Source organism: Hyperolius riggenbachi, chromosome 4, assembly GCF_040937935.1.
Source record: "Hyperolius riggenbachi isolate aHypRig1 chromosome 4, aHypRig1.pri, whole genome shotgun sequence".
Taxonomy (NCBI): domain Eukaryota; kingdom Metazoa; phylum Chordata; class Amphibia; order Anura; family Hyperoliidae; genus Hyperolius; species Hyperolius riggenbachi.
Genome location: NC_090649.1, coordinates 175546034 through 175567430, shown reverse-complemented (window position 1 = coordinate 175567430; position 21397 = coordinate 175546034). Strand labels below are relative to the sequence as shown.

The following is a 21397-nucleotide window of genomic DNA, read 5'->3' as shown; positions in this document are numbered from 1 at the left end:
TGACTTTCATTGTTTATATATTATTTGCTTTATTTTAAAGACTTTTTGTGTAAGCAAATGGAATAACTGCTATATGTGCCTCAGATGGCAAGTGTGATAATCTAAACAACGTAATCCAATAAAACGTGTGGTAGACATAGAATAGCTTCATTTAATAAAGCCAGTTTAGAAAGATAGTGGAAAACGGCTGTGTGCAAAACGCACCATAGCAACCAGTTTCTCCATTGCAGATTTGTCTATGGAAAACCCAAATCTAAACATTTGCTGGGAATTACTCCTTGGGGAAAACCATTACTGTCTTTTCTATTAATTTCTTCACTGCACTAATTATTCTCGTAAGCCACATTCTTGCAGCCACAGTGTATGATTTTTAGGATACTTTTCTACTTGTCTATCCACAATAAAACAGATTCCTATTATCTCATTCCATCAATGACATGAATGGCATCTGTACTCTGTCTCTTTATGGTACTTTATCTATCCTGGAAGGGGCTCACTGAATGGAAATTGGAATCGAAACAGGTAGCAAGAATGCAGGAATAGAATACTTTATAGCCAGATGTGTAATCTTCTGATGTGCCAAGACACTTTCATTTTCCAGCAGTCTCCTTTCCTTCTGCAGTGAAGCAGAGAGTATTGTAATTCAAGTGACGATCCTGAGCTGACAATGTCACCACCTGCAATCCGTCTTCTCAACAGTAGGTATACACTTTTGTGTTACCGTGCAATGCTCCTGGTGCATCCCACCACAACGCAAGAAAGAAAATCATATGACCCCGCGGCAGAGTGGCCCGACAGGGTTATATGCATGGTGCCACCCCCCCACACACACACATTTCAGTAACGTACTCTCTGGTATTCCTGTCGGTCCGTCCATGCGCGCCGCAATGCACCGCACTCCGGTGTTACACTTACTGCGTCACCCATAGACTTCCATTACATTGGAGTCTGGTGAGGAGTAAATAATATGTAGCATGATAAGAGTGGAGTAGGACAGCAGTGGTAGAGACTGATGAGCAGTAACTAAAATCTAGCATGGTCAGAGAGGAGAGGAGCAGGGCAGCAGTGGTAGTGCCTGGTGAGCAGTAAGTAATATCTAGCTGGGTCAGAGTGGAGCAGGACAGCAGTGGTAGAGCATGGTGAGCAGTAAGTAATATCTAGCTGGGTCAGAGTGGAGCAGGACAGCAGTGGTGGAGCTGGTGAGCTGTTAGTAATATCTAGCCGGGTCAGAGTGGAGCAGGGCAGCAGTGGTAGAGCATGGTGAGCAGTAAGTAATATCTAGCTGGGTCAGAGTGGAGCAGGACAGCAGTGGTGGAGCTGGTGAGCTGTTAGTAATATCTAGCCGGGTCAGAGTGGAGCAGGGCAGCAGTAGTAGAGACTGGTGAGCAGTATGTAATATGGAACAGGGCAGCAGTTGTAGAGCCTGATGAGCAGTAATATGTAGCAGAGTCACAGTGGAGCAGGGCAGCAGTGGTAGAGCCTGGTGAGCAGTAATGTGTAGCAGGATCATAGTGGAGCAGAGCAGCAGTGGTAGAGCCTGGTGAGCAGTAATATGTAGCAGGATCATAGTGGAGCAGAGCAGCAGTGGTAGAGCCTGGTGAGCAGTAAGCAATATGTAGCAGGGCCAGATGGAGCAGGGCAGCAGTGGTAAAACCTGATGAGCAGTAATCTGTAGCAGGATCAGAGTGGAGCAGGGCAGCAGTGGTAGAGCCTGGTGAGCAGTAATATGTAGCAGGGTCAGAGTGGAGCAGGGCAACAGTGGAAGAGCCTGATGAGCAGTAATATGTAGCAGGGTCAGAGTGGAGCAGGGCAGCAGTGGTAGAGCCTGGTGAGCAGTAAGTAATATGTAACAAGATCAGAGTGGAGCAGGGCAGCAGTGGTAGAGCCTGGTGAGCAGTAAATATTATGTAGCAGGGCCAGAGTGGAGCAGGGCAGCAGTGGTAAAACCTGATGAGCAGTAATATGTAGCAGGATCAGAGTGGAGCAGGGCAGCAGTGGTAGAGCCTGGTGAGCAGTAAGTAATATGTAGCAGGGTCAGAGTGGAGCAGAGCAGCAGTGGTAGAGCCTGGTGAGCAGTAATATGTAGCAGGATTATAGTGGAGCAGGGCAGCAGTGGTAGAGCCTGGTGAGCAGTAAGTAATATGTAGCAAGATCAGAGTGTAGCAGGGCAGCCGTGGTAGAGCCTGGTGAGCAGTAATAATATGTAGCAGGATCATAGTGGAGCAGGGCAGCAGTGGTAGAGCATGGTGAGCAGTAAGTAATATGTAGCAGGGCCAGAGTGGAGCATGGCAGCAGTGGTAGAGCCTGATGAGCAGTAATATGTAGCAGGATCAGTGTGGAGCAGGGCAGCAGTGGTAGAGCCTGGTGAGCAGTAAGTAATATGTAGCAGGATCAGAGTGGAGCAGGGCAGCAGTGGTAGAGCCTGGTGAGCAGTAAGTAATATGTAGCAGGATCAGAGTGGAGCAGGGCAGCAGTGGTAGAGCCTGGTGAGCAGTAAGTAATATGTAGCAGGATCAGAGTGGAGCAGGGCAGCAGTGGTAGAGCCTGATGAGCAGTAATATGTAGCAGGGTCAGAGTGGAGCAGGGCAGCAGTGGTAGAGCCTGGTGAGCAGTAAGTAATATGTAGCAGGATCAGAGTGGAGCAGGGCAGCAGTGGTAGAGCCTGATGAGCAGTAATATGTAGCAGGGTCAGAGTGGAGCAGGGCAGCAGTGGTAGAGCCTGGTGAGCAGTAAGTAATATGTAGCAGGATCAGAGTGGAGCAGGGCAGCAGTGGTAGAGCCTGATGAGCAGTAATATGTAGCAGGGTCAGAGTGGAGCAGGGCAGCAATGGTAGAGCCTGGTGAACAGTAAGTACTATGTAGCAGGGTCAGAGTGGAGCAGGGCAGCAGTGGTAGAGCCTGGTGAGCAGTAAGTAATATGTAGCAGGATCAGAGTGGAGCAGGGCAGCAGTGGTAGAGCCTGATGAGCAGTAATATGTAGCAGGGTCAGAGTGGAGCAGGGCAGCAGTGGTAGAGCCTGGTGAGCAGTAAGTAATATGTAGCAGGATCAGAGTGGAGCAGGGCAGCAGTGGTAGAGCCTGATGAACAGTAATATGTAGCAGGGTCAGAGTGGAGCAGGGCAGCAATGGTAGAGCCTGGTGAACAGTAAGTACTATGTAGCAGGGTCAGAGTGGAGCAGGGCCGCAGTTATAGAGCCTGGTGAGCAGTAAGTAATATGGGGCAGAGCAGCAGTGGTAGAGCCTGGTGAGCAGTAAGTAATATGGGGCAGAGCAGCAGTGGTAGAGCCTGGTGAGCAGTAAGTAATATGGGGCAGAACAGCGGTGGTAGAGCCTGGTGAGCAGTAATAATATGTAGCAGGATCAAAGTGGAGCAGGGCAGCAGTGGTAGAGCATGGTGAGCAGTAAGTAATATGTAGCAAGATCAGAGTGGAGCAGGGCAGCAGTGGTAGAGCCTGGTGAGCAGTAAGTAATATGTAGCAGGGTCAGAGTGGAGCAGGGCAGCAGGGGTAGAGCCTGGTGAGCAGTAAAGTAATATGTAGCAGGATCAGAGTGGAGCAGGGCAGCAGTGGTAGAGCCTGGTGAGCAGTAAAGGAGGAAGAGAGTGAAGCAGGGTAGTAGTGGTAGAGATTGGTGAGCAGTGAGTAATATGTAGCAGGAAGAGAGTGGAGAGGGCAGCAGTGGTAGAGCCTGGCGAGTAGTAATATGTAGCAGGGTCAGAGTGGAACAGGGCAGCAGTTGTAGAGCCTGATGAGCAGTAATATGTAGCAGGATCAGAGTGGAGCAGGGCAGCAAAGGTAGAGCCTGGTGAGCAGTGAGTAATATGTAGCAGGAAGAGAGTGGAGCAGGGCATCAGTGGTAGAAACTGGTGAGCAGTAAGTAATGTTGGGCAGGGCATCAGTGGTCGAGACTGGTGAGCAGTAAGTAATATGGGGCAGAGCAGCAGTGGTAGAGCCTGGTGAGCAGTAAGTAATTTGGGGCAGGGCAGCAGTGGTAGAAACTGGTGAGCAGTAAGTAATATGGGGCAGAGCAGCAGTGGTAGAGCCTGGTAAGCAGTAAGTAATATGGGGCAGGGCAGCAGTGGTAGAGCCTGGTGAGCAGTAAGTAATATGGGGCAGGGCAGCAGTGGTAGAGCCTGGTGAGCAGTAAGTAATATGGGGCAGGGCAGCAGTGGTAGAGCCTGGTGAGCAGTAAGTAATATGGGACAGGGCAGCAGTGGTAGAGCCCGGTAAGCAGTAAGTAATATGGGGCAGGGCAGCAGTGGTAGAGCCCGGTGAGCAGTAAGTAATATGGGGCAGGGCAGCGGTGGTAGAGACTGGTGAGCAGTAAGTAATATGGAGGAGGGCAGCAGTGGTAGAGCCCGGTGAGCAGTAAGTAATATGGGGCAGAACAGCAGTGGTAGAGCATGGTGAGCAGTAATAATATGTAGCAGGGTCAGAGTGGATCAAGGCAGCAGTGGTAGAGGCTGGTGAGCAGTAATAAGTAGCAGAGTCACAGTGGAGCAGGGCAGCAGTGGTAGAGCCTGGTGAACAGTAATATGTAGCAGGATCATAGTGGAGCAGAGCAGCAGTGGTAGAGCCTGGTGAGCAGTAATATGTAGCAGGATTATAGTGGAGCAGGGCAGCAGTGGTAGAGCCTGGTGAGCAGCAGTAAGTAATATGTAGCAAGATCAGAGTGTAGCAGGGCAGCAGTGGTAGAGCCTGGTGAGCAGTAATAATATGTAGCAGGATCATAGTGGAGCAGGGCAGCAGTGGTAGAGCATGGTGAGCAGTAAGTAATATGTAGAAAGATCAGAGTGGAGCAGGGCAGCAGTGGTAGAGCCTGGTGAGCAGTAAGTAATATGTAGCAGGGCCAGAGTGGAGCACGGCAGCAGTGGTAGAGCCTGATGAGCAGTAATATGTAGCAGGATCAGAGTGGAGCAGGGCAGCAGTGGTAGAGCCTGATGAGCAGTAATATGTAGCAGGATCAGTGTGGAGCAGGGCAGCAGTGGTAGAGCCTGGTGAGCAGTAAGTAATATCTAGCTGGGTCAGAGTGGAGCAGGACAGCAGTGGTAGAGCATGGTGAGCAGTAAGTAATATCTAGCTGGGTCAGAGTGGAGCAGGACAGCAGTGGTGGAGCTGGTGAGCTGTTAGTAATATCTAGCCGGGTCAGAGTGGAGCAGGGCAGCAGTGGTAGAGCATGGTGAGCAGTAAGTAATATCTAGCTGGGTCAGAGTGGAGCAGGACAGCAGTGGTGGAGCTGGTGAGCTGTTAGTAATATCTAGCCGGGTCAGAGTGGAGCAGGGCAGCAGTAGTAGAGACTGGTGAGCAGTATGTAATATGGAACAGGGCAGCAGTTGTAGAGCCTGATGAGCAGTAATATGTAGCAGAGTCACAGTGGAGCAGGGCAGCAGTGGTAGAGCCTGGTGAGCAGTAATGTGTAGCAGGATCATAGTGGAGCAGAGCAGCAGTGGTAGAGCCTGGTGAGCAGTAATATGTAGCAGGATCATAGTGGAGCAGAGCAGCAGTGGTAGAGCCTGGTGAGCAGTAAGCAATATGTAGCAGGGCCAGATGGAGCAGGGCAGCAGTGGTAAAACCTGATGAGCAGTAATCTGTAGCAGGATCAGAGTGGAGCAGGGCAGCAGTGGTAGAGCCTGGTGAGCAGTAATATGTAGCAGGGTCAGAGTGGAGCAGGGCAACAGTGGAAGAGCCTGATGAGCAGTAATATGTAGCAGGGTCAGAGTGGAGCAGGGCAGCAGTGGTAGAGCCTGGTGAGCAGTAAGTAATATGTAACAAGATCAGAGTGGAGCAGGGCAGCAGTGGTAGAGCCTGGTGAGCAGTAAATATTATGTAGCAGGGCCAGAGTGGAGCAGGGCAGCAGTGGTAAAACCTGATGAGCAGTAATATGTAGCAGGATCAGAGTGGAGCAGGGCAGCAGTGGTAGAGCCTGGTGAGCAGTAAGTAATATGTAGCAGGGTCAGAGTGGAGCAGAGCAGCAGTGGTAGAGCCTGGTGAGCAGTAATATGTAGCAGGATTATAGTGGAGCAGGGCAGCAGTGGTAGAGCCTGGTGAGCAGTAAGTAATATGTAGCAAGATCAGAGTGTAGCAGGGCAGCCGTGGTAGAGCCTGGTGAGCAGTAATAATATGTAGCAGGATCATAGTGGAGCAGGGCAGCAGTGGTAGAGCATGGTGAGCAGTAAGTAATATGTAGCAGGGCCAGAGTGGAGCATGGCAGCAGTGGTAGAGCCTGATGAGCAGTAATATGTAGCAGGATCAGTGTGGAGCAGGGCAGCAGTGGTAGAGCCTGGTGAGCAGTAAGTAATATGTAGCAGGATCAGAGTGGAGCAGGGCAGCAGTGGTAGAGCCTGGTGAGCAGTAAGTAATATGTAGCAGGATCAGAGTGGAGCAGGGCAGCAGTGGTAGAGCCTGGTGAGCAGTAAGTAATATGTAGCAGGATCAGAGTGGAGCAGGGCAGCAGTGGTAGAGCCTGATGAGCAGTAATATGTAGCAGGGTCAGAGTGGAGCAGGGCAGCAGTGGTAGAGCCTGGTGAGCAGTAAGTAATATGTAGCAGGATCAGAGTGGAGCAGGGCAGCAGTGGTAGAGCCTGATGAGCAGTAATATGCAGCAGGGTCAGAGTGGAGCAGGGCAGCAGTGGTAGAGCCTGGTGAGCAGTAAGTAATATGTAGCAGGATCAGAGTGGAGCAGGGCAGCAGTGGTAGAGCCTGATGAGCAGTAATATGTAGCAGGGTCAGAGTGGAGCAGGGCAGCAATGGTAGAGCCTGGTGAACAGTAAGTACTATGTAGCAGGGTCAGAGTGGAGCAGGGCAGCAGTGGTAGAGCCTGGTGAGCAGTAAGTAATATGTAGCAGGATCAGAGTGGAGCAGGGCAGCAGTGGTAGAGCCTGATGAGCAGTAATATGTAGCAGGGTCAGAGTGGAGCAGGGCAGCAGTGGTAGAGCCTGGTGAGCAGTAAGTAATATGTAGCAGGATCAGAGTGGAGCAGGGCAGCAGTGGTAGAGCCTGATGAGCAGTAATATGTAGCAGGGTCAGAGTGGAGCAGGGCAGCAATGGTAGAGCCTGGTGAACAGTAAGTACTATGTAGCAGGGTCAGAGTGGAGCAGGGCCGCAGTTATAGAGCCTGGTGAGCAGTAAGTAATATGGGGCAGAGCAGCAGTGGTAGAGCCTGGTGAGCAGTAAGTAATATGGGGCAGAGCAGCAGTGGTAGAGCCTGGTGAGCAGTAAGTAATATGGGGCAGAACAGCGGTGGTAGAGCCTGGTGAGCAGTAATAATATGTAGCAGGATCAAAGTGGAGCAGGGCAGCAGTGGTAGAGCATGGTGAGCAGTAAGTAATATGTAGCAAGATCAGAGTGGAGCAGGGCAGCAGTGGTAGAGCCTGGTGAGCAGTAAGTAATATGTAGCAGGGTCAGAGTGGAGCAGGGCAGCAGGGGTAGAGCCTGGTGAGCAGTAAAGTAATATGTAGCAGGATCAGAGTGGAGCAGGGCAGCAGTGGTAGAGCCTGGTGAGCAGTAAAGGAGGAAGAGAGTGAAGCAGGGTAGTAGTGGTAGAGATTGGTGAGCAGTGAGTAATATGTAGCAGGAAGAGAGTGGAGAGGGCAGCAGTGGTAGAGCCTGGTGAGTAGTAATATGTAGCAGGGTCAGAGTGGAACAGGGCAGCAGTTGTAGAGCCTGATGAGCAGTAATATGTAGCAGGATCAGAGTGGAGCAGGGCAGCAAAGGTAGAGCCTGGTGAGCAGTGAGTAATATGTAGCAGGAAGAGAGTGGAGCAGGGCATCAGTGGTAGAAACTGGTGAGCAGTAAGTAATGTTGGGCAGGGCATCAGTGGTCGAGACTGGTGAGCAGTAAGTAATATGGGGCAGAGCAGCAGTGGTAGAGCCTGGTGAGCAGTAAGTAATTTGGGGCAGGGCAGCAGTGGTAGAAACTGGTGAGCAGTAAGTAATATGGGGCAGAGCAGCAGTGGTAGAGCCTGGTAAGCAGTAAGTAATATGGGGCAGGGCAGCAGTGGTAGAGCCTGGTGAGCAGTAAGTAATATGGGGCAGGGCAGCAGTGGTAGAGCCTGGTGAGCAGTAAGTAATATGGGGCAGGGCAGCAGTGGTAGAGCCTGGTGAGCAGTAAGTAATATGGGACAGGGCAGCAGTGGTAGAGCCCGGTAAGCAGTAAGTAATATGGGGCAGGGCAGCAGTGGTAGAGCCCGGTGAGCAGTAAGTAATATGGGGCAGGGCAGCGGTGGTAGAGACTGGTGAGCAGTAAGTAATATGGAGGAGGGCAGCAGTGGTAGAGCCCGGTGAGCAGTAAGTAATATGGGGCAGAACAGCAGTGGTAGAGCATGGTGAGCAGTAATAATATGTAGCAGGGTCAGAGTGGAGCAGGGCAGCAGTGGTAGAGGCTGGTGAGCAGTAATAAGTAGCAGAGTCACAGTGGAGCAGGGCAGCAGTGGTAGAGCCTGGTGAACAGTAATATGTAGCAGGATCATAGTGGAGCAGAGCAGCAGTGGTAGAGCCTGGTGAGCAGTAATATGTAGCAGGATTATAGTGGAGCAGGGCAGCAGTGGTAGAGCCTGGTGAGCAGCAGTAAGTAATATGTAGCAAGATCAGAGTGTAGCAGGGCAGCAGTGGTAGAGCCTGGTGAGCAGTAATAATATGTAGCAGGATCATAGTGGAGCAGGGCAGCAGTGGTAGAGCATGGTGAGCAGTAAGTAATATGTAGAAAGATCAGAGTGGAGCAGGGCAGCAGTGGTAGAGCCTGGTGAGCAGTAAGTAATATGTAGCAGGGCCAGAGTGGAGCACGGCAGCAGTGGTAGAGCCTGATGAGCAGTAATATGTAGCAGGATCAGAGTGGAGCAGGGCAGCAGTGGTAGAGCCTGGTGAGCAGTAAGTAATATGTACCAGGATCAGAGTGGAGCAGGGCAGCAGTGGTAGAGCCTGGTGAGCAGTAAGTAATATGTACCAGGATCAGAGTGGAGCAGGGCAGCAGTGGTTGAGCATGGTGAGCAGTACGTAATATGTAGCAAGATCAGAGTGGAGCAGGGCAGCAGTGATAAAGCCTGGTGAGCAGTAAGTAATATGTAGCAGGATCAGAGTGGAGCAGGGCAGCAGTGGTAGAGCCTGGTAAGCAGTAAGTAATATGTAGGAGGAAGAGAGTGGAGCAGGGTAGTAGTGGTAGAGATTGGTGAGCAGTGAGTAATATGTAGCAGGAAGCGAGTGGAGCAGGGCAGCAGTGGTAGAGCTTGGTGAGCAGTAATATGTAGCAGGGTCACAGTGGAACAGGGCAGCAGTTGTAGAGCCTGATGAGCAGTAATATGTAGCAGGATCAGAGTGGAGCAGGGCAGCAGTGGTAGAGCCTGGTGAGCAGTGAGTAACATGTAGCAGGAAGAGAGTGGAGCAGGGCAGCAGTGGTGGAGCCTGGTAAGCAGTAAGTAATATGGGGCAGGGCATCAGTGGTCGAGACTGGCGAGCAGTAAGTAATATGGGGCAGAGCAGTAGTGGTAGAGCCTGGTGAGCAGTAAGTAATATGGGGCAGGGCAGCAGTGGTAGAGCCTGGTGAGCAGTAAGTAATGTGGGGCAGAGCAGCAGTGGTAGAGCCTGGTAAGCAGTAAGTAATATGGGGCAGAGCAGCAGTGGTAGAGCCTGGTAAGCAGTAAGTAATATGGGGCAGAGCAGCAGTGGTAGAGCCTGGTAAGCAGTAAGTAATATGGGGCAGAGCAGCGGTGGTAGAGCCTGGTAAGCAGTAAGTAATATGGGGCAGAGCAGCGGTGGTAGAGCCTGGTGAGCGGTAAGTAATATGGGGCAGGGCAGCAGTGGTAGAGCCTGGTGAGCAGTAAGTAATATGGGGCAGGGCAGCAGTGGAAGAGCCTGGTAAGCAGTAAGTAATATGAGGCAGGGCAGCAGTGGTAGAGCCTGGTAAGCAGTAAGTAATATGGGGCAGGGCAGCAGTGGTAGAGCCTGGTGAGCAGTAAGTAATATGGGGCAGGGCAGCAGTGGTAGAGCCTGGTGAGCTGTAAGTAATATGGGGCAGGGCAGCAGTGGTAGAGACTGGTGAGCAGTAAGTAATATGGGGCAGAGCAGCAGTTGTAGAGCCTGGTAAGCAGTAAGTAATATGGGGCAAGGCAGCAGTGGTAGAGCCTGGTAAGCAGTAAGTAATATGGGGCAGAGCAGCTGTGGTAGAACCTGGTGAGCGGTAAGTAATATGGGGCAGAGCAGCAGTGGTAGAGCCTGGTGAGTAGTAAGAAATATTGGGCAGGGCAGCAGTGGTAGAGCCTGGTAAGCAGTAAGTAATTAATATGGGGCAGGGCAGCAGTGGTAGAGCCTGGTAAGCAGTAAGTAATATGGGGCAGGGCAGCAGTGGTAGAGCCTGGTGAGCAGTAAGTAATATGGGGCAGAGCAGCAGTGGTAGAGCCTGGTGAGCAGTAAGTAATATGTAGGAGGAAGAGAGTGGAGCAGGGCAGCAGTGGTAGAGCCTGGTGAGCAGTAAAATGTAGCAGGGTCAGAGTGGAACAGGGCAGCAGTTGTAGAGCCTGATGAGCAGTAATATGTAGCAGGATCACAGTGGAGCAGGGCAGCAGTGGTAGAGCATGGTGAGCAGTGAGTAACATGTAGCAGGAAGAGAGTGGAGCAGGGCAGCAGTGGTGGAGCCTGGTAAGCAGTAAGTAATATGGGGCAGGGCATCAGTGGTCGAGACTGGCGAGCAGTAAGTAATATGGGGCAGAGCAGTAGTGGTAGAGCCTGGTGAGCAGTAAGTAATATGGGGCAGGGCAGCAGTGGTAGAGCCTGGTAAGCAGTACGTAATATGGGGCAGAGCAGCAGTGGTAGAGCCTGGTAAGCAGTAAGTAATATGGGGCAGAGCAGCAGTGGTAGAGCATGGTGAGCAGTAAGTAATATGTAGAAGGATCGGAGTGGAGCAGGGCAGCGGTGGTAGAGCCTGGTGAGCAGTAAGTAATATGTAGCAGGGCCAGAGTGGAGCATGGCAGCAGTGGTAGAGCCTGATGAGCAGTAATATGTAGCAGGATCAGTGTGGAGCAGGGCAGCAGTGGAAGAGCCTGGTGAGCAGTAAGTAATATGTACCAGGATCAGAGTGGAGCAGGGCAGCAGTGGTAGAGCCTGGTGAGCAGTAAGTAATATGTACCAGGATCAGAGTGGAGCAGGGCAGCAGTGGTTGAGCCTGGTGAGCAGTAAGTAATATGTAGCAAGATCAGAGTGGAGCAGGGCAGCAGTGGTAGAGCCTGGTGAGCAGTAAGTAATATGTAGCAGGATCAGAGTGGAGCAGGGCAGCAGTGGTAGAGCCTGATGAGCAGTAAGTAATATGTAGAAGGATCGGAGTGGAGCAGGGCAGCGGTGGTAGAGCCTGGTGAGCAGTAAGTAATATGTAGCAGGGCCAGAGTGGAGCATGGCAGCAGTGGTAGAGCCTGATGAGCAGTAATATGTAGCAGGATCAGTGTGGAGCAGGGCAGCAGTGGAAGAGCCTGGTGAGCAGTAAGTAATATGTACCAGGATCAGAGTGGAGCAGGGCAGCAGTGGTAGAGCCTGGTGAGCAGTAAGTAATATGTAGCAAGATCAGAGTGGAGCAGGGCAGCAGTGGTAGAGCCTGGTGAGCAGTAAGTAATATGTAGCAGGATCAGAGTGGAGCAGGGCAGCAGTGGTAGAGCCTAATGAGCAGTAATATGTAGCAGGGTCAGAGTGGAGCAGGGCAGCAGTGGTAGAGCCTGGTGAGCAGTAAGTAATATGTAGCAGGATCAGAGTGGAGCAGGGCAGCAGTGGTAGAGCCTGATGAGCAGTAATATGTAGCAGGGTCAGAGTGGAGCAGGGCAGCAGTGGTAGAGCCTGGTGAGCAGTAAGTAATATGTAGCAGGATCAGAGTGGAGCAGGGCAGCAGTGGTAGAGCCTGATGAGCAGTAATATGTAGCAGGGTCAGAGTGGAGCAGGGCAGCAATGGTAGAGCCTGGTGAACAGTAAGTACTATGTAGCAGGGTCAGAGTGGAGCAGGGCCGCAGTTATAGAGCCTGGTGAGCAGTAAGTAATATGGGGCAGAGCAGCAGTGGTAGAGCCTGGTGAGCAGTAATTAATATGGGGCAGAACAGCAGTGGTAGAGCCTGGTGAGCAGTAATAATATGTAGCAGGATCAAAGTGGAGCAGGGCAGCAGTGGTAGAGCATGGTGAGCAGTAAGTAATATGTAGCAAGATCAGAGTGGAGCAGGGCAGCAGTGGTAGAGCCTGGTGAGCAGTAAGTAATATGTAGCAGGGTCAGAGTGGAGCAGGGCAGCAGTGGTAGAGCCTGGTGAGCAGTAAAGTAATATGTAGCAGGATCAGAGTGGAGCAGGGCAGCAGTGGTAGAGCCTGGTGAGCAGTAAAGGAGGAAGAGAGTGAAGCAGGGTAGTAGTGGTAGAGATTGGTGAGCAGTGAGTAATATGTAGCAGGAAGAGAGTGGAGAGGGCAGCAGTGGTAGAGCCTGGCGAGTAGTAATATGTAGCAGGGTCAGAGTGGAACAGGGCAGCAGTTGTAGAGCCTGATGAGCAGTAATATGTAGCAGGATCAGAGTGGAGCAGGGCAGCAAAGGTAGAGCCTGGTGAGCAGTGAGTAATATGTAGCAGGAAGAGAGTGGAGCAGGGCATCAGTGGTAGAAACTGGTGAGCAGTAAGTAATGTTGGGCAGGGCATCAGTGGTCGAGACTGGTGAGCAGTAAGTAATATGGGGCAGAGCAGCAGTGGTAGAGCCTGGTGAGCAGTAAGTAATTTGGGGCAGGGCAGCAGTGGTAGAGCCTGGTGAGCAGTAAGTAATATGGGGCAGGGCAGCAGTGGTAGAGCCTGGTGAGCAGTAAGTAATATGGGGCAGGGCAGCAGTGGTAGAGCCTGGTGAGCAGTAAGTAATATGGGACAGGGCAGCAGTGGTAGAGCCCGGTAAGCAGTAAGTAATATGGGGCAGGGCAGCAGTGGTAGAGCCCGGTGAGCAGTAAGTAATATGGGGCAGGGCAGCGGTGGTAGAGACTGGTGAGCAGTAAGTAATATGGGGCAGAGAAGCAGTGGTAGAGCCTGGTAAGCAGTAAGTAATATGGGGCAGGGCAGCAGTGGTAGAGCCTGGTGAGCAGTAAGTAATATGGGGCAGGGCAGCAGTGGTAGAGCCTGGTGAGCAGTAAGTAATATGGGGCAGGGCAGCAGTGGTAGAGCCTGGTGAGCAGTAAGTAATATGGGACAGGGCAGCAGTGGTAGAGCCCGGTAAGCAGTAAGTAATATGGGGCAGGGCAGCAGTGGTAGAGCCCGGTGAGCAGTAAGTAATATGGGGCAGGGCAGCGGTGGTAGAGACTGGTGAGCAGTAAGTAATATGGAGGAGGGCAGCAGTGGTAGAGCCCGGTGAGCAGTAAGTAATATGGGGCAGAACAGCAGTGGTAGAGCATGGTGAGCAGTAATAATATGTAGCAGGGTCAGAGTGGAGCAGGGCAGCAGTGGTAGAGGCTGGTGAGCAGTAATAAGTAGCAGAGTCACAGTGGAGCAGGGCAGCAGTGGTAGAGCCTGGTGAACAGTAATATGTAGCAGGATCATAGTGGAGCAGAGCAGCAGTGGTAGAGCCTGGTGAGCAGTAATATGTAGCAGGATTATAGTGGAGCAGGGCAGCAGTGGTAGAGCCTGGTGAGCAGCAGTAAGTAATATGTAGCAAGATCAGAGTGTAGCAGGGCAGCAGTGGTAGAGCCTGGTGAGCAGTAATAATATGTAGCAGGATCATAGTGGAGCAGGGCAGCAGTGGTAGAGCATGGTGAGCAGTAAGTAATATGTAGAAAGATCAGAGTGGAGCAGGGCAGCAGTGGTAGAGCCTGGTGAGCAGTAAGTAATATGTAGCAGGGCCAGAGTGGAGCACGGCAGCAGTGGTAGAGCCTGATGAGCAGTAATATGTAGCAGGATCAGAGTGGAGCAGGGCAGCAGTGGTAGAGCCTGGTGAGCAGTAAGTAATATGTACCAGGATCAGAGTGGAGCAGGGCAGCAGTGGTAGAGCCTGGTGAGCAATAAGTAATATGTACCAGGATCAGAGTGGAGCAGGGCAGCAGTGGTTGAGCATGGTGAGCAGTACGTAATATGTAGCAAGATCAGAGTGGAGCAGGGCAGCAGTGATAAAGCCTGGTGAGCAGTAAGTAATATGTAGCAGGATCAGAGTGGAGCAGGGCAGCAGTGGTAGAGCCTGGTGAGCAGTAAGTAATATGTAGGAGGAAGAGAGTGGAGCAGGGTAGTAGTGGTAGAGATTGGTGAGCAGTGAGTAATATGTAGCAGGAAGCGAGTGGAGCAGGGCAGCAGTGGTAGAGCTTGGTGAGCAGTAATATGTAGCAGGGTCACAGTGGAACAGGGCAGCAGTTGTAGAGCCTGATGAGCAGTAATATGTAGCAGGATCAGAGTGGAGCAGGGCAGCAGTGGTAGAGCCTGGTGAGCAGTGAGTAACATGTAGCAGGAAGAGAGTGGAGCAGGGCAGCAGTGGTGGAGCCTGGTAAGCAGTAAGTAATATGGGGCAGGGCATCAGTGGTCGAGACTGGCGAGCAGTAAGTAATATGGGGCAGAGCAGTAGTGGTAGAGCCTGGTGAGCAGTAAGTAATATGGGGCAGGGCAGCAGTGGTAGAGCCTGGTGAGCAGTAAGTAATATGGGGCAGAGCAGCAGTGGTAGAGCCTGGTAAGCAGTAAGTAATATGGGGCAGAGCAGCAGTGGTAGAGCCTGGTAAGCAGTAAGTAATATGGGGCAGAGCAGCAGTGGTAGAGCCTGGTAAGCAGTAAGTAATATGGGGCAGAGCAGCGGTGGTAGAGCCTGGTGAGCGGTAAGTAATATGGGGCAGAGCAGCGGTGGTAGAGCCTGGTAAGCAGTAAGTAATATGGGGCAGAGCAGCGGTGGTAGAGCCTGGTAAGCAGTAAGTAATATGGGGCAGAGCAGCGGTGGTAGAGCCTGGTGAGCGGTAAGTAATATGGGGCAGGGCAGCAGTGGTAGAGCCTGGTGAGCAGTAAGTAATATGGGGCAGGGCAGCAGTGGAAGAGCCTGGTAAGCAGTAAATAATATGAGGCAGGGCAGCAGTGGTAGAGCCTGGTGAGCAGTAAGTAATATGGGGCAGGGCAGCAGTGGTAGAGCCTGGTGAGCTGTAAGTAATATGGGGCAGGGCAGCAGTGGTAGAGACTGGTGAGCAGTAAGTAATATGGGGCAGAGCAGCAGTTGTAGAGCCTGGTAAGCAGTAAGTAATATGGGGCAAGGCAGCAGTGGTAGAGCCTGGTAAGCAGTAAGTAATATGGGGCAGAGCAGCTGTGGTAGAACCTGGTGAGCGGTAAGTAATATGGGGCAGGGCAGCAGTGGTAGAGCCTGGTGAGCAGTAAGTAATATGGGGCAGGGCAGCAGTGGTAGAGCCTGGTGAGCTGTAAGTAATATGGGGCAGGGCAGCAGTGGTAGAGACTGGTGAGCAGTAAGTAATATGGGGCAGAGCAGCAGTTGTAGAGCCTGGTAAGCAGTAAGTAATATGGGGCAAGGCAGCAGTGGTAGAGCCTGGTAAGCAGTAAGTAATATGGGGCAGAGCAGCTGTGGTAGAACCTGGTGAGCGGTAAGTAATATGGGGCAGGGCAGCAGTGGTAGAGCCTGGTGAGTAGTAAGAAATATTGGGCAGGGCAGCAGTGGTAGAGCCTGGTAAGCAGTAAGTAATTAATATGGGGCAGGGCAGCAGTGGTAGAGCCTGGTAAGCAGTAAGTAATATGGGGCAGGGCAGCAGTGGTAGAGCCTGGTGAGCAGTAAGTAATATGGGGCAGAGCAGCAGTGGTAGAGCCTGGTGAGCAGTAAGTAATATGTAGGAGGAAGAGAGTGGAGCAGGGCAGCAGTGGTAGAGCCTGGTGAGCAGTAATATGTAGCAGGGTCAGAGTGGAACAGGGCAGCAGTTGTAGAGCCTGATGAGCAGTAATATGTAGCAGGATCAGAGTGGAGCAGGGCAGCAGTGGTAGAGCCTGGTGAGCAGTGAGTAACATGTAGCAGGAAGAGAGTGGAGCAGGGCAGCAGTGGTGGAGCCTGGTAAGCAGTAAGTAATATGGGGCAGGGCATCAGTGGTCGAGACTGGCGAGCAGTAAGTAATATGGGGCAGAGCAGTAGTGGTAGAGCCTGGTGAGCAGTAAGTAATATGGGGCAGGGCAGCAGTGGTAGAGCCTGGTGAGCAGTAAGTAATATGGGGCAGAGCAGCAGTGGTAGAGCCTGGTAAGCAGTACGTAATATGGGGCAGAGCAGCAGTGGTAGAGCCTGGTAAGCAGTAAGTAATATGGGGCAGAGCAGCAGTGGTAGAGCCTGGTAAGCAGTAAGTAATATGGGGCAGAGCAGCAGTGGTAGAGCCTGGTAAGCTGTAAGTAATATGGGGCAGAGCAGCGGTGGTAGAGCCTGGTGAGCGGTAAGTAATATGGGGCAGAGCAGCGGTGGTAGAGCCTGGTAAGCAGTAAGTAATATGGGGCAGAGCAGCGGTGGTAGAGCCTGGTAAGTGGTAGGTAACATGGGGCAGGGCAGCAGTGGTAGAGCCTGGTGAGTAGTAAGTAATATTGGACAGGGCAGCAGTGGTAGAGCCTGGTGAGCTGTGAGTAATATGGGGCAGGGCAGCAGTGGTAGAGACTGGTGAGCAGTAAGTAATATGGGGCAGAGCAGCAGTGGTAGAGCCTGGTAAGCAGTAAGTAATATGGGGCAGGGCAGCAGTGGTAGAGCCTGGTAAGCAGTAAGTAATATGGGGCAGGGCAGCAGTTGTAGAGCCTGGTAAGCAGTAAGTAATATGGGGCAGGGCAGCAGTGGTAGAGCCTGGTGAGTAGTAAGTAATATGGGGCAGGGCAGCAGTGGTAGAGCCTGGTAAGCAGTAAGTAATATGGGGCAGGGCAGCAGTGGTAGAGACTGGTGAGCAGTAAGTAATATGGGGCAGGGCAGCAGTGGTAGAGCCTGGTGAGCAGTAAGTAATATGGGGCAGAGCAGCAGTGGTAGAGCCTGGTGAGCAGTGAGGAATATGTAGCAGGAAGAGAGTGGTGCAGGGCATCAGTGGTAGAGACTGGTAAGGAGTCAGTAATATGGGGCAGAGCAGCAGTGGTAGAGCCTGGTAAGCAGTAAGTAATATGGGGCAGAGCAGCAGTGGTAGAGCCTGGTGAGCAGTAAGTATGGGGCAGAGCAGCTGTGATAGAGCCTGGCGAGCAGTAAGTAATATGGGGCAGGGCAGCAGTGGTAGAGCCTGGTGAGCAGTAAGTAATATGGGGCAGGGCCGCAGTGGTAGAGCCCGATGAGCAGTAAGTAATATGGGGCAGGGCAGCAGTGGTAGAGCCTGGTGAGCAGTAAGTAATATGGGGCAGGGCAGCAGCGGTAGAGCCCGGTGAGCAGTAAGTAATATGGGGCAGGGCAGCAGTGGTAGAGCCTGGTGAGCAGTAAGTAATATGTAGCAGCATATGAGTGCAGCAGGGCAGTCAGGTGGCAGGGGTATAGAAATGGAACTTTTGTGCAGTCTGTTACATGTAAACAATGGAAGCAGCTGCAGCATCATATCCAATTTGAGAAGCAGAATAAATAATGCAATATAACTGCATTATTGATGAGGAGAAGATTTTAAACACATTTTGAAAACTGCCTGCCAATATATGGCAGACACAATCCTATAAATACTAATAACATGAATCTTCTTGTAGGCCATTCGCTAGTGCAAAATGTACCTTCATGTGAATAGAAGTTAAAAAACTCTGCATGTCGTTAATAGGGTGTATAATTTTTAATGGCCGTCCCTGATTGTAGAAGCCTGTTTTAGAACATGGTTTCTTGCAGACTTGAAATATTATACAGACCTCAGTCAAAACAAACATATAGAGCTTGATTCACTAAACTGTGATAACTGATATCACGGCCGTTTTCGCGTGCATTTTCGCGTTTGGGTGCAATCGCAATTTGCGTGCAATCGTGAATTTTCACGCAAAAACGCGTTTTCATGCGGAAATACGTTTTTTTGGCGAAAACATGCATTTGCGCACATAAATTCGCAATCGCGCGCAAACACGAAAATGTGCGCAAAAACGGCCATGATATGAGTTATCACAGTTTAGTGAATCAAGCCCTTGGTCAGGAAGGAAGCTCTGTGCATGGAGCGTAGTGAGCGACCTCACCTCAGAAATACACTGTGCGCTGCTTATAGAAACACCTGCTATAGGCTGCATCCAGCATCCGTGCAGAGAGACCTGCAGCTGGCGACACAAATTAGAAAATATAGTTATATCCAATTAGTATTCCAATTATAATAATTACAAGGAGCAATTTCCTGTTCTCAAATGCAGAAACATCATTAGGCTAAGAAGAAGAAAGTTATTCTGAGCATTATGCTTCTTTTATTGATCAACAACGGCTGATCTGATCATGTAAATGTGTACCGTCATACTTCCAAATCCCCTGCACCTGTTCCCGCGCTTCCCATGTTCTACGCATGTGCTTATCACAGTCTAGTGAATCTACCCCTATATGTCCTCTATGCCTGCTTCACAATATACTGTATACAGTATAATGTGAATTACTTTAAAAACTACTTTTAGTGCTTATTTCACACTCAGTCAGTAAATGTGGTTGAAGTATAAATGATTTAAATGAGGGCTGGAAAACTGAAACTAATGTTAACATATAATGACACTGCTACTGACAATCGTAATTACTCAGGGCTTAAAACAAGCACTTTTCCATTTTCAGCTGACAGGAAATAATGACCCACCACTGTGGTAGGTGAATAGGATATTTATAAAATGGAGCGCAAGATAGTAATTATCATTCCATGGCGTCAATTGCTGGTTTTCTAAACATTTCCGAAGAGGCCAGATTTCCTTACAGCAGAGTGTGAGGTCTGCAGAAAGAAGCAGCCAGCCAGACACTGCAGACACCTCTTACCATTACACTCAGCAATGCAGCGCTAGTCTTATTTTACATAGGCAAAGATCCAGAATATCCAGAGCTAAAAATATACGCAGTGCCATGTATGTGAAATACAGTAAAATTTCTGCAGACATTTCTGTAGGATGAAGCCTATGGCAGCAGCAATAGAGCGTAACATTAGGACCTGCTCACATGGGTGGTGGATGCAGCTATGTATTGTCTACTGTTATGATGTCATCTGGTAGCTAATGGTTTTCTAGCAAGGGATCATGGATGCAGTTATGCAACTGCTGCCTATGATGCTGGATGGTGGATGCAGCTATGCATACATTTTACTGTAGGTAGCAGGTGTTTTTCTTGGAATGGTGTGTTGTTTTACCTCCATGCATAATGCCCTTGTTATGCCCAAATAACTCAATTTTAGTTTCATCAGTCCACAGCACCTTATTCCAAAATGAAGCTGGCTTGTCCAAATGTGCTTTAGCATACCTCTGTTTGTGCTGTGGGCGGAGGAAAAGCTTCCTCTGCAATCTGCATCACTCTTGCATACAGCATCTCCTTGTGTAAAGTGCGCCGAATGGTGGAACGATGCACAGTGACTCCATCTGCAGCAAGATGATGTTGTAGGTCTTTAGTGCTGGCCTGTGGATTGACTCTGACTGTTCTCACCATTCGTTGCTGCCACTTCGAGCCTTAACTTGAACTGAGCCTTTGGTCTTCCATTTCCTCAAATTGTGGAAATAGATAACTAAAATCCCTGAGACAGCTTTCTGTATCCTCCCCTAAACCATGATGGTAAACAGTCTTTGTTTTAAGGTCATTTGAGAGTTATTTTGAGACTCCCATGTTGCTACTCTTCAGAGAAAATTAAAAGAGGAGGGAAACTTACAATTGACCCCCTTAAATACTCTTTCTCATAATTGGATTCACCTGTGTATGTAGGTCAGGGGTCACTGAGCTTACCAAGCCAATTTGAGTTCCAATAATTAGTTCTAAAGGTTTTGGAATCAATAAAATGACAACAGTGCCCAAATTTATGCACCTGCCTTATTTTATTTAAACAATTATTGCGCACTTTCTGTAAATCCAATAAACTTCATTTCCCGTCTAAAATATCATTGTGTGTGTCTCCTATATGATATATTTAATTTACTTTTTATTGTAACAACCAACGATTTATACAGGAAAATCATGACACTTTTGTATGTATTGGACAGCATGATGGCCATGTGGTAAGCACTCTTGTGTCCCAGGTTCAAAACTAGCCTGGGACACTGTCTGCGTGGAGTTAACATGTTCTCCCTGTGTTAACACACAAACACACACACACACACACACACACACACACACCAGAGCAGGATCAGGCGCCTGGGGCCTAGTGGGTGTCAAGGGGCCCACCTGCCACCTTCTCTGACCTCTCTCCACTTCAGCTTACCAAAAGGACCACAAGAAGGCCCCAAATCTACTACTTTGTCTAGGGCCCCATTACATCTTAATCCATCTCTGAGGCACACTCATACACAAGTACACAGGCACACACAGTCACACACATGCTTGCACGCACACACAGGTGCACACATACACAGGTACACATGCACACACAGGCACACACACACAGTCACACACATGCTTACAGGCACACACATACACAGGTACACATGCAAAAACAGACACACACACACACACACACATGCGTGCACGTACGCACACACAGACACACACATACACAGGTACACATGCACACACAGGCACACACATGCTTGCAGGTACGCACACACAGGCACGCACACACAGGCACACACAGACACACACATGCTTGCACGTATGCACACACAGGCACACACACACACACACACATATACACACACATGCTTGCACGCACACACAGGCACACACACACAGGTACACATGCACACACAGGCACACACACACACACAGACACACACATGCTTGCACGTACGCACACACAGGCACACACATACACACACATACACAGGTACTCATGCACACACAGGTACACACATGCTTGCACGCACGCACACACAGGCACACACACATGCTTGCACATAGGCACACACATACACAGGCACACACAGACACACACATGCCTGCACGTAGGCACACACAGACACACACATGCTTGCACGCACGCACACACAGGCACACACATGCACAGGTACACATGCACACACAGGCACACACACACAGACACACACATGCTTGCACGTATGCACACACAGGCACACACAGACACACACATGCTTGCACACACAGGCACACACATACACAGGTACACATGCGCACACAGGCACACACACACACACACACAGACACACACATGCTTGCAGGCACGCACACACAGGCACACACACACAGGTACACACGCTGGCACACACACACACGCACACACAGGTGATTCACATAGAAGTCCCTCATGGTTAATAAATATTTTCTCTTATTATTAAAGATAATATAATACAGCCTGAAGGCCTCTCCAGTCTCCACTATGAGTCTCCCTACTGAATGATTACCTATTATTTCCATACTGAGTCAT

The 21397-nt window shown here is 50.4% G+C and overlaps 1 protein-coding gene across 1 annotated transcript in view; it reads left to right on the top strand.

The window, feature by feature from the left end:
• RPL22L1 (ribosomal protein L22 like 1) overlaps window positions 1-21397 on the top strand; it is a 460839-nt gene that overhangs the window by 152514 nt on the left and 286928 nt on the right. The window lies entirely within an intron of this gene.